The 14342-nt window shown below is 48.6% G+C and overlaps 1 protein-coding gene across 3 annotated transcripts in view; it reads right to left on the bottom strand.

Moving 5' to 3' along the window:
* Nucleotides 1–8258, bottom strand: part of LOC147097865 (annexin A4-like) — a 63483-nt gene extending 55225 nt beyond the window's left edge. Inside the window, exon 1 of one of the 3 annotated variants that reach the window (XM_085970902.1) lies at nt 8126–8258. The gene's annotated coding sequence lies outside the window, so the exon portion shown is untranslated. The remainder of the gene's footprint in view (nt 1–8125) is intronic. The other 2 variants (XM_085970900.1, XM_085970901.1) reach the window with 2 other exon arrangements.
* Between the last annotated feature and the right edge of the window lie 6084 nt (nt 8259–14342).

Here is a 14342-nt window from a genome sequence, read left to right as displayed (position 1 = left end):
TCCCTCCTTTCTTTCTTAAATAGGGGCGTTACATTTGCGGTTTCCCAATCCGCTGGGCCCTCTCCAGAGTCCAGGGAATTTTGGTATATTGCAACCACTTCTTTTAAGACCCTGGGATGCAGGCCATCTGGTCCAGGGGGTTTTGTTGTCTTTTAGTCCCATTATTTTACCAAGTAGTATTTCATTAGTGATAGTGATTGTCTTTAGTTCCCCCTCCCTGTGGCCCCTTGATTATCCATTATTGGGATGTTGTTAGTGTCTTTGTGATCTCAGCCTTGAATATACTCAACGACAGCCTCCACAGCCCTCTGGGGTAGAGAATCCCAAAGATTCACCACCCTCCGAGTGAAGACATTTCTCCTCATCTCAGTCCTAAATGGCCGACCCCTTATCCTGAGACTATGCCCCCTAGTTCTAGACACTCCAGCCAGGGGAAACAACCTCTCAGCATCTACCCTGTCAATCCCCCTCAGAATCTTGTATGTTTCAATGAGATCACCTCTCATTCTTCTAAACTCCAGAGAGTATCGGCCCATTCTACACAATCTCTCCGGAGGACAGCCCTCTCATCCCAGGAATCAATCTAGTGAACCTTTGTCACACCCCCTCCTTCCTCAGATAAGGAGACCAGAACTGATCACAGCACTCCAGGTCTGGTCTCCCCAAAGCCCTGTACAATTCTAGTAAGGTTGACAAAAGAACAAAACATGAATTCACAATTGGGCAAAGATACCCAACATAAAGCCATACAAGGGAAGGTTTCAACATGTTTCAACTGCTGCATCTCAATTAAGTCAATTTCCAGTTCAATCTTACTCCTACATAGAAATAATAAAGTTTCTCTTCCTCCCCCGCCAATGATGGCTCAGCTGGTTAATGCATTCAGCAGCAAGTCTCAAACACGAGGAAGATCCCACGTCTGTTCCCAGAATGTGCTGAATCAGCTCGCTGCTGGAATGGCTGCAATTGGTCTCAGATCCCGGGTTAAGGAAAGGGCGGGGGGAAATCTTGCTCCCGATTGCTATCCAGCATCCCCGCTCTGCTGCATACATATAAATGTAATATAGTATATAGAGAGAGAGAGCGAGCGAGACAGACACAGACGGACAAAGAGAATGAGGAGGGAGGAAGTGAAAGAGAGAGAGAGAGAGAACAAGGGAGAGAGAGTAAGAGAGCGATAAAGTATAATTGAACATGTCTGGTGGCTGGCGATGCCCCCAGAGTTGAAGTGCCGCCCTCCACCACCCTCTTGTGCAGCACAGATATGCTCAGGTTTGGGTGCTGGACGCCGTACGGTACATCATCTGTCAACAGGCTAAACATCTTGGGTGACGGGTCACCATCCACACCCCCCCGGAGGTAGAAAGAGAGGTTTTAATTTCTGCGCGATGTATTTTTAAACGGGGGATTAAATCCTGTGCCTGCTCACCCGGTGTCCAGTATTGAATTCTGATGCCCTTTGAAGAATAATTAAAGCTAGGAGGGGACCATCGGGGTCAGGCAGCCCAGCTGGGCGGTTTTATTAATTTGTGTAGCTACCGCAACGTGAAATTGGACAGGGTAACCGAGCACAGCCACACGACTGATCCCAACTTGGGCATCTGCCAAGCTTCAGCCTAGGAAAAGTAACCGCTTTAGGACAGGGTGAAGGGTCCCTGCAGAACTGTCCCCCCGGCAAAGATAAGACACCTTCAGGAAGGCAGGGGGTGTGTGGGGGGGGGGGGGGGGGAGATAATAGACAGAAAGGGAAAGGAGGGAAAATTGAAGTGTAATTTGGCATGTTTATATATGGCTTAGAGATAATCGGGCACAGATTAAACCACAAGGGAGCTTTGCGTAGGAATTCAAGCGGGTGAACACATTCCCAAGCAGTTTGCAACACTTTACGTTTGTTGGCTAACAAACGACGTGTATTTATATAGCACCTTTAACGTAATAAAACATCCTAAGGCTGCACAGGAGTATTTTAAGACCAAAAATTTGACACCGATCCACATAAGAAGAAATTAGGGCAGGTGACCAAAAGCTTGGTCAAAGAGGTCAGTTTTAAGGGAGCGTCTTAAAAAAGGAGAGAGAGCAGTGGAGAGGTTTAGGGAGGGATTTCCAGAGCTTAGGGCCCAGCTGTTTCCTGGGCAGCTTTCAATTTAAAATGGTTTAAGAGAGATTTCCCCACTTTCTAAACATTTACACTAACTGTTGGGAGACAGGTGGACACACCTGCACCCGGGCCTGTGCACAACTCGCTCCTAAAATTAGGACAGATAAAGCAGCAGCCAGGTTGGAGCCAAGCAAATACAAACAGGTCTCTGCCCCGCTGGAACCCTGTGTAAATGCACCCCACCCCCCGCCCATAAATCGCCCACTGCAATCGCGAATACTCTAAGAGGAAGAATATTGAGCTGATGAAACATTCACAAAGTGGCAGCGTAGCCATTGTAACAGTTGGCTGTACAATTTCAGATTCTGCTTACAATAGAGTCGCCAACCCTCCTGGTGTCTCCAAGAATTGAAGATTAATCACCAGGACACGGCGGTGAAAACCCGGGAGAAAAATCATAGCTGCATAAAGAGAAGGTATGGTTTTCCCCCGACCCCATTTTTGTTGAACACTTATTTGTTATCAAAATATTAGAGATGGAGAAAAAAAAAGGATGTTTGACTGGGCAGGGCGGTTGGAGGTGAGTGGGAATTAAAAAAAAAAATCATTCCTGGGGTGTGGGCGTCACTGGCAAGGCCGGCATTTATTGCCCATCCCCTAATTGCCCTCGAGAAACTGGTGGTGACCCGCCTGATACAAGCGTCTTGCTAGGCCATTTCAGAGGTCAGTTAAGGGTCACATATAGGCCAGACCGGGTAAGGACAGCAGATTTCCTTCCCTAAAAAAAGGGCATTAGTGAACCAGATGGGTTTTTAATGACAATCCGATAGTTTCATGGTCACCATTACTGACACTGGCTTTTTATTCCAGATTTATTTAATTAACCAAATTTAAATTCCCCAGCTGCCGTGGTGGGATTTGAACTCATGTCCAGGCCTCTGGATTACTAACCCAGTGACATCACCGCGAGGCTACCATTCCCCGAATGCGATGCTACCTCCAGGAATAGGCCCGGCCAGAGTTGGTAACACTGCCGTACAAACTCGGGCTGCTTCTGGGGCGAGTATTTCGAGCTGCGCGACACTATGGGCGTACCAGTGGCGGAAGTCACTGAAGGCGATGAATTGAATATCACACAAGAAGCATTATCCACTTTCTGCAGGTCCCGTGGTCAGAAACAGCAATGTGATGGTCTCCGAACAATCAGCTGAAGCAGAAGGAAATTTTATTTAGAAACAACACGTTGTTTCAGAGATAAGGTGGTGCTGTTGCAGATTACAGCAGCAAGTCTGTGAATCACACGATTGTATTTTGAAGACTTTTTTTGTACTAAAGGGACAAGAGCTCTTTCCGGTGATGTCTCACCGTCTCCCCAGTCTGTCTAGTTGAACAAAGTGCATACGAAACAAGTTACTGTAGTTCAAAGACACCTTTCTTACTGAACTCTTAATACAAAATACTGCGGATGCTGGAAATCTGAAATAAAAACAGAAAATGCTGGAAATACTCAGCAGGTCAGGCAGCATCTGTGGAGAGAGAAACAGAGTTCACGTTTCAGGTCGAGGACACTACGAGAATGAAGGGTCATCGACCGGAAACGTTAACTCTGTTTCTCTCTTCACAGATGCTGCCTGACCTGCGTACTTCGAGCATTTTCTGTTTTTATTTCTTATTGAACTGTTATATGATCCTCAGTCCAATCAAACAACGAGAGACAGAGAGAGTCAGAAACAGAGAAGCGAAGTTAATAAGATTTGGGTACATCCTTCACCAGACTGAAATGCTCTTTAAGATGCCAGTTGATGGAAGGACCCCATACATAAAACGTTAACCATTCCTTTCCCTTCCCAGATGCTGTGCATTTTCTGTTCTCGTTCTACTTTTCTACTCTTCTCCAGCCCCCCCCCCTCTTGATTGGATTCATTTTTACTTTTGCATCAAGGTGACTAGAAGATGCCTCGGAGTCAGACAATAGATACCCTGGAACGGCTGAGGAAACCTAAACTAAGTCTGTCACATCCACAAGCACAGTGAACTCGCCTCTTTCTCCACCTCCTCCCTCCCTCGCACCCAGCGCACTGGTACAGCTCTGGAAATAAGACGTTAAGCCGAGGAAACTGCAAACCAAACCACATTCTTGAGAACTATAAATGCGTGAAACAGACCGGCATGTCGCACAGACCAACAGCGAACAAAAAGAAAATACTGCAGATGCTGGAAATCTGAAATAAAAAAAAACAAAATGCTGGAGATACTCAGCAGTTCAGGCAGCATCTGTGGAGAAAGAAACAGAGTTAACGTTTCAGGTCGATGACCCTTCGTTCTCGTAGCGTCAGCGACCTGAAACGTTAACTCCGTTTCTCTCTTCACAGATGCTGCCTGACCTGCTGAGCATCTCCAGCATTTTCTGCTTTTATTTCAACACAGCGAACACTAACTCACTACAAAACTGAGCAATCAATAATTGCCGGGATCTGGGGAAAGAGCGGGGGGGTGGGGGGTGGGACTGACTGGATTGCTCTTCGAAAGAGCCGGCACAGACCCGATGGGCCGAATGGCCTCCTTCTGTGCTGAACTATTCTATGATTCTGTGAAAGAAAAGCAAATTCATGAGAAAGGAGGGCGCCGGAGTAGAACGAACGGTCGCAGGTACAAAGGGTGCAAAGGGCCTGTTCGGGGCATGTGGCCGCACGAGGGTGACCAACAACAGGCACGAGCGGTCAGGACCAGCGGTTGCGGTCAGCGCGGTGTTGCGTTTGATGCCCCCAGCTCCTACTGATCACCAGGAGCCAACGGCAACATAGAAGATAGGAGCAGGAGTCGGCCATTCGGCCCCTCGAGCCTTCTCCGCCATTCAATGAGATCATGGCTGATCATCCAAACTCAGGACCCTGTCCCTGCCTTCTCCCTTTATCCCTTTAGCCTTAAGAAATATATCCAACTCCTTCTTGAATATATTTAATGAATTGGCCTCAACTGCCTTCTGTGGTAGAGAATTCCACAGGTTCACCACTCTCTGGGTGAAGAAATTCCTCCTCATCTCTGTCCTAAATGGCTTACCCCTTATCTTTAGACTGTGACCCTTGGTTCTGGACTCCCCCGCCATTGGGAACATCCTTCCTGCATCTAGTCTGTCTAGTCCTGTTAGAATTCTATAAGTTTCAATGAGATCCCCTCTCATTCTCCTAAACTCCAGCGAGTACAAGCCCAATCGACCCAATCTCTCCTCATACGTCATTCCTGCCATCCCAGGTATTAGCCTGGTGAATCTTCGCTGCACTCACTCCATGGCAAGAACATCCTTCCTCAGATAAGGCGACACCAAAGCAAAAAACTTGCCGGCTTCATTTAAATGGGAGCAGTCAGGAAGACCCAGTAATGAACGGCTCCCGCTGGTCCCGGATCCGGCAGGGCCGCTTCGGTGAAGCCAGCAGCTGCCAGAGACCCACAACTGGAAAGAGCCAGCGACACCAGCAAGGAGCTTGTGGGACAGCTGGGTGCTGCAACAGGAGGAGAGAGCCAGAGGCCCAATCCTCACCCTGGGTAATGTATCCCTCACCCAACATCACCAAGACACACGATCCGGTCATTACCACACTGCTCTTTGTGGGAGCTTGCTGTGCGCATATTTGGCTGCCGCGTTTCCTACATTACAACAGTGACCACACTTCAAAAATACTTCATTGGCTGTAAAGCGCTTTGGGACATCCTGTGGTCGAGAAAGGCGCTGGAGAAATGCAAGTCTTTGTTATCCAAACCAATCTTGTGATAAACAAGATTAAAGAACAAAGGGTATCAAAGAAGCTGAAATTACCTTCCGATACTGGTCACAAATCCGCTGTTAAGCATTCCAACTATCACATCATATTTGAGATATGTCTTTCTGGATATGCTACTACATTAATAAGTGATGTATTATTAATCCTAATCACCATGATCAGACTGAAGCAGGTCATTGGCATTCAGTTATAAAACACTGGCTTTGTTACATTCATTCCAAGTCACAGAGCCCAGAGATACAACCACAGTAAGAGAGTGAGGGAGAGAGGGGGAGGGGGGAAGGGAGGGGGGGGAGGGGGGAAGGGAGGGGGGGGAGGGGGGAAGGAGTGAGGGGCTAGGGGGAGAGTGGGCACACATCAGGAGCAACTCTGGGATTTGGAGCGAGGGAGACACAACCTCCCTAATCATCCGACATGGGTCAGCCGTGGCTCAACGGATCGCACTCTCGCCTCGGAGTCAGGAGGTTGTGGGTTCGAGCCCCACTCCGGACACTTGAGCACAAAATCCAGGCTGACTCTCCCAGCGCAGTGCCGAGAGAGTGCTACACTGTCAGAGGTGCCGTCTTTCGGATGAGACGTTAAACCGTCTGCCCGCTCAGGTGGATGTAAAATATCACTATTGGAATAAGAGCAGGGGAGTTCTCCCTGGCGTCCTGGCCAATATTTATCCCTCAACCAACATCATTAATTATCTAGCCATTATCACCCCATTGCTGTTTTTGTGGGAGCTTGCTGTGCGCAAATTGGCTGCCGTGTTTTTTTACAATAAAACAGCGACTACACTTCAGTAAAGTGCTTTGAGACGTCCTGAAGGACCCTGTAAAAATGCAAGTTATTTCTTTCTTTCTTGCCCACACCGTCCCTGGCTTTGATCAGGATCAGAATTCATCAAGCAAAAAGCAAAACACTGCAGATACCTGGAATCCCAAAATACAACAGGCAGCAAATGCCAGGTGCACTTGGCAGGTGAGGCAGCACCTGCGGAGAGGGGGCAAGTGGGGTTAACTTTCGAGGGCGCGAACCCAGCAGAATTTCATGAACTGCTCCCCCCGATGGGAGTATAACTTTACTTCAAGAAAAGGCACCACCCAACTTGGGACAAATGCTGAAATGTCACAACCGCTTCAGGAGAATGAATGCAATAGGTTCGCAGGCAGGTGAATCTCAAACTGGAGATTCACACCCTTTACCTGGGCGGCAGGTGTGCTATCCTTTTGCTGCACTTACCTGGGAGAGAAAAAAATTTGAATCAATAACTGGAAACTTTCCAAAAAAGATCATTCATTCACACACACACACACACACACACAAAGACACGTTGGATTTAAAGCATCTCAGAGACAGGTGACAACACACCATCACCTGCACAGCCTCAGTGGTAGACTTGTTGTCCAGGTGTCTCAGGGGTGGGTGGCAGTGGTAGACTTGTTGTCCAGGTGCCTCGGGGGTGGGTGGCAGTGGTAGACTTGTTGTCCAGGTGTCTCGGGGGTGGGTGGCAGTGGTAGACTTGTTGTCCAGGTGTCTCAGGGGTGGGTGGCAGTGGTAGACTTGTTGTCCAGGTGTCTCGGGGGTGGGTGGCAGTGGTAGACTTGTTGACCAGGTGTCTCGGGGGTGGGTGGCAGTGGTAGACTTGTTGTCCAGGTGTCTCGGGGGTGGGTGGCAGTGGTAGACTTGTTGTCCAGGTGTCTCGGGGGTGGGTGGCAGTGGTAGACTTGTTGTCCAGGTGTCTCGGGGGTGGGTGGCAGTGGTAGACTTGTTGTCCAGGTGTCTCGGGGGTGGGTGGCAGTGGTAGACTTGTTGTCCAGGTGTCTCGGGGGTGGGTGGCAGTGGTAGACTTGTTGTCCAGGTGTCTCGGGGGGGGGGGGGGGGGGGACAGAATCTGCATTATTTTAACAAGGCGACCCGTTCCCGGGCGTTAACCACACATCATATCCTCGGCAAACAACTCAGAGAGAGAGAGTTGGGTTTGAGATAAACATCTTTTGAACACGCAAGACGAGGCTGGTTTACCCCCAATCCGTTCAGAAAACTTCAAACGCCAAGAAAATAGCCAAAGAGTGTCAATTTCTGCCCTTAAATTAAAAAAACAGACACACGCCCCCCTCCCTGAAATCGACATGGTCACTCTGGAAACTGACTGCAGAAACTGACTCTCAACTTGCAGCAGTAACAAGTTGGCTGGACAATTAACAGCGCTCGCCTTTTGCGCCGCTTAACTTTTGTTCGCCCCCCAAAAGTTAAATCTCACCTGAAAGTGCCGAGAAGCTCTCTAGCCTGTGGGGTCTGCAATGGTTATGAGAGCTCCTCACTGAAGATGGCTGCTTTTGTGGGCGGAAACAGCCTGGCGTCAAAAGCCAACCAGCAAACCTCAGCTCACAAAACAAAAATGAGTCATTACAGTCACGGGGGAAAAAATAAACCTCCCCTGCCAACCCTCATTGAAGGTCCATGCTGCTGTTATAATACTTCTCTCTGGTGAACATCCTGACAGATTCCACATTAAAGAATTCCAATTAGTTTCTGAAAAAAAAAATCCACAGCAATCCAAAGTGGAAAATGACAAGTTAAGTAAAAGGTGCTTTTCCCAAATGGATTGAAGGGGAGTTCTCCCCGGTGTCCTGGGGCCAATATTTATCCCTCAATCAACATCACTAAAACAGATGATCTGGTCATTTATCACATTGCTGTTTGTGGGAGCTTGCTGTGCACAAATTGGCTGCCGCGTTTCCCACATTACAACAGTGACATAGAAACATAGAAGATAGGAGCAGGAGTAGGCCATTCGGCCCCTCGAGCCTGTTCCGCCATTTAATGAGATCATGGCTGATCATCCAAATTCAGTACCCTGTCCCTGCTTTCTCCCCATATCCCTTGATCCCTTTAGCCTTAAGAAATATATCTAACTCCTTCTTGAATATATTTAATAAGTTGGCCTCAACTGCCTTCTGTGGTAGAGAATTCCACAGGTTCACCACTCTCTGGGTGAAGAAATTCCTCCTCATTTATGTCCTAAGTGGCTTACCCCTTATCCTTAGACTGTGACCCCTGGTTCTGGACACCCTGGCCATCGGGAACATCCTTCCTGCATCTAGTCTGTCTAGTCCTGTTAGAATTTTATAAGTTTCAATGAGATCCCCTCTCATTCTTCTAAACTCTAGCGAATACAAGCCCAATCGACCCAATCTCTCCTCATACGTCATTCCTGCCATCCCAGGTATCAGTCTGGTGAATCTTCGCTGCACTCCCTCCATGGCAAGAACATCCTTCCTCAGACCCCACTTCAAGAAAAGCTTCATTGGCTGTGACGCGCTTTGGGACGTGCAGTGGCTGTGAAAGGTGCTGTAAAATTGCAAGCCTTTTTAAAAAAAACTTTTTTTTGCCCACTAGCCTCCTCTGGAGTACGGTTGGCAACCCTCCTCCAGGATTGGCCTGGGGTCTCCAGGAACTGAAGATGAATCTCCTGGAATAACAACAGAAAATGCTGGAAATACGCAGCAGGCCAGGCAGCATCCGTGGAGAGAGAAACAGAGTTAACATTTCAGGTCTGGGACCCTTCATCAGAACTGGAAAAAGCTGGAGATGTAACAGATATTAAACAGGTGCAGAGACAGGGCGGGGGGGTTAGGAGGGGAGGAAGGAATAGAAAGAACATCCTGTACTTTTGTAAGAGGCAGGAAAGATAAAATGTTGCAAATGGGAATGGCAAAAATCATACTGCATGAAAAATGGGGCCAGGGATAATTATCTGAAATTCTTCATGCAGTATGATTTTTGCCACTCCCATTTGCAACATTTTATCTTCCCTGCCTCTTATAAAAGTACAGGATGTTCTTTCTATTCCTTCCGCCCCTCCTAATGCCCCCTCCCTGTCTCTCCACCTGCTTAATATCTGTTACATCTCCAGCTTTTTCCAGTTCTGATGAAGGGTCCCAGACCTGAAACGTTAACTCTGTTTCTCTCTCCACGGATGCTGCCTGGCCTGCTGAGTATTTCCAGCATTTTCTGTTGTTATTTCAGATTTCCAGCATCTGCAGTATTTTGCTATTCTATTAATCTCCTGGACACCGGCCGCCAGCTAAACTGGGGAGAAAAACCACAGGGGACATTGAAAAAAAAATGGTGTATTTTCTTTGAACACTTTTATTTATTAGTGATAAACAAAATTGGAGATTGGGGGGGGGGGGAACGGAAAGACTATTTGACTGAGTGGGGCAGCTGGAGGCAAAAGGTCATGTGATGAAATCTCCAGGAATTGGCAACAGTAGAGTGCATCATCAAATGGAGCGGCTGCATCAGCCCCAGGCGAGTGCTGGCTGCAGGGCATCAGGACACGACACCAGGCCTCTAACCCAACATAGGATGTACAGGACCGGATAAGACCATTGTCGTCCAGCCGGCCAGTCCCAGTGTCTAGGAATGATCAAATCCCACGCGACCTCCCAATTCCATGAATTCGCTTCCAACAGTTACAGGCAGAACAGTGCCTCAAGGCAGAATGGTCTCAATATAAATCGGAGGGACAGGCCAGCGCCAGATTATAGCTGCGAGCTGCATCCAGACGGGAGGTCGGAATTATCATTGAGTGAAGAGGTTTGCATTGACAGAGGTGTGGACCAGCTGTGTTGCTATGAGCATGGCTACCAATTGTCAGGAAAGAAACTGACATGTAATGCAATGCACAGAGGTGACCCGGACAAGGAGATACATACATAGATACATAGAAGATAGGAGCAGGAGTAGGCCATTCGGCCCTTCGTGCCTGCTCCGCCATTTAATGAGATCATGGCTGATCCTTTAATTCAGTATCCCGTCCCCGCCTTCTCTCCGTAACCCTTAACCCCTTTTGCCCGTAGAAATATATCTAATTCCCTCTTAAATATATTTAATGAGCTGGCGTACACTGCCCTCTGTGGCAATGAGTTCCACAGGTTCACCACTCTCTGAGTGAAGAAATTCCCCCTCATCTCTGTCCTAAATGGTTTAGCCCTTATCCTTAAATTATGTCCTCTAGTTCTGTTCTCACCCGCCAAGGGAAACATTCCTTCTGCATCCAGTCTGTCTAGACCTGTCAGAATTTTATACACTTCTATGAGGTCCCCTCTCAATCTTCTAAACTCCAGTGTGTACATCCCTAAACTACATAGTCTCTCCTCATAGGTCATTCCCGCCATTCCTGGTATCAGCCTGGTGAATCGCCGCTGCACCCCCTCCATGGCAAGAACATCCTTCCTCAGATGAGGCGACCAAAACTGTACACAGTACTCGAGGTGTGGTCTCACCAGTGCCCTGTACAGCTGCAGCAAGGTATCCCTGTTCCTGTATTCTAACCCTTTTGCTATGAAGGCCAGCATACCGTTTGCCTTCTTGACCGCCTGTTGCACCTGCATGCTCGCCTTCAGTGACTGGTGTACAAGAACACCCAGGTCTCTCTGTACTTCCCCCTCTCCCAATCTATTGCCATTTAAATAATAATTTGCCCTCCCGTTCCTGCACCCAAGGTGGATAACTTCGCACTTGTCCACATTATAGTGCATCTGCCATTTATCCGCCCAATCGCCCAGTCTGTCCAAATCGCTCTGGAGCTTCCTGGTCTCTTCCTCTGAGCCCACCCCACCTCCTAGTTTAGTGTCGTCTGCAAATTTGGAAATGCTGCATCCGACTCCCTGATCCAGGTCATTAATGTAAATTGTGAACAGCTGGGGGCCCAGGACAGATCCCTGTGGTACCCCACTTGTTACTGCCTGCCATTCAGAAAATGAGCCGTTTATTCCAACTCTCTGTTTTCTATCTGACAGCCAGTTCCCTATCCACGCCAAATGAAAGAGGGTTGAGAGTATGTGTGAGGAGTGTAATGTCAATGGGGGGAGATGTTGAGGGAGCACTTGTGATTGCACTGGAGAGGGTACAGAGGAGATTTACGAGGATGTTGCCAGGACTGGAGAATTCTAGTTATGAGGAAAGATTGGAGAGGCTGAGGCTGTTTTCTTTGGAATAGAGGAGGCTGAGGGGAGACTTAATTGACATTTATAAAATGATGAGGGGCCCAGATAGAGTGGATAGGAAGGACCTATTTCCCTTAGCAGAGAGGTCAATAACAAGGGGGCATAAATCCTGTCTCTGTCCTTCATTTGTTCCACCCACATATCTCACATTTTGGCGACGAGGATGGGATCCCAAAGCCATTTTTAGGGATCATGGAAGGACACAGTGTTCAACCTTCGAGTGGAAAAGTTTAAGGTGAATTTGTGACACCGAAACTGAATTCTTTTTTGCTATGTTTTACTGTTAATGCTGATGCAGAATCCTCTGTGCTTCGCCTTCACGAGTATGTATACACAGCAACAGCGGCATTGACTCTCACAGGCACACAGGTCGCCTGCTGAGTGACTGTTCGATGGGATCGAGACAATCATGGCCGCGCCTACGGGGTTCATCGGAAGCCTCGGCCTGTATGACCGAGCTCACGAACCATTCCGTTCTTATATTGAGCGGATGGAGATATATTTTACGGCCAATAACATTATTGAGACTGAAGGTGCAGATGGGAATGTTCAAGCATTGATGACAGTATTGATGCCGTTTCCTGCTCTCGCCCTGAACTAGAAAATTTCATTCACTTTGCTTCCAATTTCCACCTTTCCCTCACCTTCACATGTTCCATCTCCGACTCGTCCCCTCCTCTCCATTTCTAGGGATAGGCTTTCGACAAACATCCACTACAAGCCACCGACTCCCACAGCTACCTGGACTACACTTCCTCCCACCTTGCTTCCTGTAAGGACTCTATCCCATTCTCCCAGTTTCTCCGTCTCCGCCGCATCTGTTCTGACGATGCCACCTTCCATACCAGTGCTTCTGTCATGTCTTCCTTTTTCCTCAACTGAGGATTCCCCTCTACCATGGTTGACACGGCCCCTGACCGTGTCCGTTTGGTTTCCCGCACTTCTGCTCTCACCCCTTCCCCTCCCTCCCAGAACCACGATAGGGTTCCCCTTGTCCTCACCTTTCACCCCACCAGCCTCCACATTCAATGGATCATCCTCCACCATTTCTGCCACCTCCAGCGTGATCCCACCACCAAACGCATCTTCCCCTCCCCTCCCCTTTCAGCATTCTGTAGGGACCGCTCCCTCCGCGACACCCTGGTCCACTCCTCTATCACCCCTAACAACTCTTCCCCTTCGCCCGGCACCTTCCCGTGCAAGCGTAGGAGATGCAACACCTTCCCACTGTCCAGGGCCCCAAACGCTCCTTCCAGGTGAAACAGCGATTTACTTGTACTTCTTGCAATGTAGTATAATGTATTCGCTGCTCACGATGCGGTCTCCTCTACATTGGGAGGACCAAACGCAGATTGGGTGACCGCTTTGCGGAACACCTCCGTTCAGTCCGTAAGGGTGACCCCGAGCTTCCGGTCGCCTGTCACTTTAATTCTCCGCTCCACCCCCACTCTGATCTCTCCATCCTCGGCCTCTTACGAAGCTCAACGTAAGCTCGAGGAACAGCACCTCATCTTTCAATTAGGCACTTTACAGCCTTCTGGACTCAACATCGAGTTCAACAATTTCAGACAATAACCTCGGCCTCCCCGTGTTTTCTTTTTTCTCTCACATGGCAGCTGTTGATGATTCTGCCATCGCCATTTACACCTCATCTAGAGTCATCTTTTGTTTCTTAACTTGTCCCATTGCCATCTCCTTTTGCCTCGCACCATCACCCCTTTTGTCATTTAATCTCTCCTGCCACCCAGCCTATCACAGACCTTCCCCTTTGTTCTTTCCTCCCCTCCCCCCTTTCCCTGCCCCTGCACTTGCTTAAAAATCTCTCTTCTCTAACCTTTCCCAGTTCTGATGAAGGGTCCCAGACCTGAAACGTTAACTCAGTTTCTCTCTCCACGGATGCTGGCTGACCTGCTGAGTGTTTCCAGCATTTTCTGTTGTTAATTCAGATTTCCAGTATCCACAGTATTTTGCCATTACCAATATGAACGCACTATCTTTACAGTATTTTTACAGGCACATGTCAGGAGTGTGATGGAATTCTCTCCACTTGCCTGGATGAGTGCAGCTCCAACAACACTCAAGAAGCTCGACACCATCCAGGACAAAGCAGCCTGCTTGATCGGCACCCCATCCACCACCTTAAACATTCACTCCCTCCACCACTGGCGCACCGTGGCTGCAGTGTGTACCATCTACAAGATGCACTGCAGCAACTCGCCAAGGCTTCTTCAGCAGCACCTCCCAAACCCACGACCTCTTCCACCTAGAAGGACAAGGGCAGCAGGCGCATGGGAACACCATCACCTCCAAGTTCCCCTCCAAGTCACACACCATCCTGACTTGGAAATATATCGGGGCTGTTCCTTCATCATCGCTGGGTCAAAATCCCGGAACTCCCTCCCTAACAGCACTGTGGGAGCACCTTCACCACACGGACTGCAGCGGTTCAAGAAGGAGACTCAC

The sequence above is a fragment of the Somniosus microcephalus genome, chromosome 30 (assembly GCF_052327205.1).
Source record: "Somniosus microcephalus isolate GS21.2 chromosome 30, FLI_Smic_1.0, whole genome shotgun sequence".
Lineage (NCBI taxonomy): Eukaryota > Metazoa > Chordata > Chondrichthyes > Squaliformes > Somniosidae > Somniosus > Somniosus microcephalus.
Note: the sequence above shows the minus strand (reverse complement) of the source record. Positions and strands in the feature narration are given on the sequence as shown.